The sequence below is a fragment of the Penaeus monodon genome, chromosome 9 (assembly GCF_015228065.2).
Source record: "Penaeus monodon isolate SGIC_2016 chromosome 9, NSTDA_Pmon_1, whole genome shotgun sequence".
In the NCBI taxonomy this organism is placed as follows: Eukaryota; Metazoa; Arthropoda; class Malacostraca; order Decapoda; family Penaeidae; genus Penaeus; species Penaeus monodon.
In genome coordinates, this window is record NC_051394.1 from 6,330,131 (window position 1) to 6,332,630 (window position 2,500).

At 41.8% G+C, this 2,500-nt stretch overlaps 1 protein-coding gene across 1 annotated transcript in view; it reads left to right on the forward strand.

Moving 5' to 3' along the window:
- LOC119576815 (protein unc-13 homolog 4B-like) overlaps positions 1–2,500 on the forward strand; it is a 21,918-nt gene that overhangs the window by 4,622 nt on the left and 14,796 nt on the right. The window lies entirely within an intron of this gene.

A 2,500-nucleotide genomic window follows, 5' to 3' on the forward strand; every position in this document is an offset into this window, starting at 1 on the left:
TTTCCTCTTAAAAAAAAGTGGGAGAGAGAGAGAGAAACGAAGAGAAAGTGAGGAAGGAGAAACAAACAGACGAAAACAAGGGTTGATAAATATAGAAAGGTTTAGGATGGACGTGACCTCAATCCTACTTAAAGAATACTTCAAGTGTTTATCCTTTTGGAAACATATTAGGAGAGAGAGAGAAGGGGAAAGAGACAGAACAGACGGAATAAAAGAGACAGGGGATGAGAGAAAGAGAGAACGAGAAAGACAGACAGACCGAGACAGAAATGGAGAAATTATAAAAAAATAAAATAATAATAATAATAAAAAAATAAAAAAAACGCTTTGGTAATATTTTATATGGAGAGAGAGAGAGAGAGAGAGAGAGAGAGAGAGAGAGAGAGAGAGAGAGAGAGAGAGAGAGAGAGAGAAAGCAAGAAGGATGCGGGAAGGAGAGAGAGTGAAAGACAGACACACAGGCATACAAACAGGAAAAAAATGAAAAGGAACCCATGACAAAATGCACCTACAGAGAAAACAGTCTCCATATGAATTTATGCAGCAGGGGAGGCAGAGGGCGTGAGAGAAAGAATGTTGAGATTATTAACCCCTTCCGGTCTCTTGATGCTGAGAAAGGGTCTAATTTACACAGAATTCTGCCTATTCATGGTAAGGTTTAAGGAAGGGGACTAAAATGACTTCCTTCTCGTATATAGGAATGAAGGAAAGTTCAGAAATTTGTTCTACTCCCACGAACAACTGTACCATTTCCTAACACAAATTTTTCGAAAAAAGTGACTTATGGTTATGTCGTGGAATTAAGTGAAGTCACATGGTAGTGGTTTAGTGGTAAGGTGTGCAAGATGTGTCATTAGGCGTAGTATGGGAGTGAGTTATGGGTGTTACTGTGTGTAGGCGTGTATGGAAGTAAGTTGTGATAGAAATGAGGTTAGGAGTGTGGTAGCTCGTTATTCAATATTGATGCACACGTCACTCACATGTGGGAGTAGTGACGATTTGTGTAGCGTTGTAGGGATAGTAGGATGTTTTTCATGATGGTATGTGTATTTTGACCTAGCAAACGCACGGTGGTGTGTGTGTATATGGTTGGAGTATGGGGTGTGTGTGTGTGTGTGTGTCTGGGTGGGTGAAGGTGTGACGAGTACAGTGCATCACAGAGTTGGTTTAGAGTAACTACGTATTTTCAGAAGTCTAGAAACGAGACGCATGTCATTTTTCCCTTTTACATAGAATAAAACTGCATAATAGAAAATTGTTAGTATTTTAGTGTTGACTGATGTGTGAATGTGTTTGCGAGAAAATTTACGTGCGCATTTTCCGTTTACTGATCAACACAAATTCGCTTTTCAACTGATGATATTAAGAAATCTTTTACAAAACCCTACCACAAGCAGGTTGTCTAAAATAACAAAAAAAAATACCCATTATGAAACAGGGTCAGTAAGAATGTGTTTTCCCTGAGCAAACTCAGAGAAGCAGAAGGTCATTTGACGAGACCGCACCCTCACTGACGAGTTTCTTGGTGCTAATAACTAACGTTTTATTTAAGTTGATTATGTAAAATTCGTCGACATCGAGACTTTCATGTATATGCAATTTAGAGAGGGGAAAGAATTAATGAAAGAAAGACAAGGCAACGGCAGTGTTAGGTTAATCGAGGAGTGTGAGAGAATGATGGGGAAAAAAATCATGATCGTCGAGATTTTCCAAGGTTTAGGCTGTCCTAACCTCGCATTTGCAGAAGAGAATACAGCTTTTTTACTGTACTGTTATAACTTTCTTGTTAATCCCGTTGCCAGAGTAAGGTCTGCGAGTTTGTGTGTGGGTGGGTGAGTGGGTGTGTGCGCGCGCGTGTGTGCGTGCGTGCGTGCGTGCGTGCGTGTGTGTGTGTGTGTGTGTGTGTGTGTGTGTGTGTGTGTGTGTGTGTGTGTGTGTGTGTGTGCGCGCGCGCGCGCGCGCGCTCGTGTGCGTGCATGTTTTATATGTTATTTATAGAAGTGTCAAAAAACAAGTTGTCAGACATGATGCTCAGCACAGTCAAGCAGAGTTTACCGACCTTCCATTTGGTCGACCTGTAGAGCGTGCATAAGACAGACCCTCCTTACCCATTCACTTGATCGCAGCGACTCCCATCTTAGAATTCGAAATGAATAAATTCGAAATAGCACCAAAGCCACAGTCAACAACAACGGAAATACCATGAGTGAGCAAAAGCGAACTGTTCAATACGACACCAGTCTCAAGTGCAGCCAGTTTGCGGCGTGGGGTGGGGTGATGGGGGGAAGGAGGGGGGGGTGCATGCGTGCTCTGTAAAACTAGTTCCACTGGCTCTTGTGTAACCCTTACTTCAGAGGAATCAAACGTTCCCGTGTTGTGAAATGCGTTGTAAAAGGAAAATGATTGATTGATGGGAAAAATATCCTACGGGTGATACTGCGCGTGATTTTATTCTTCTTCGCCTTTTGTAATAGATGTTTAAAGATTAGGAAAACCGCCC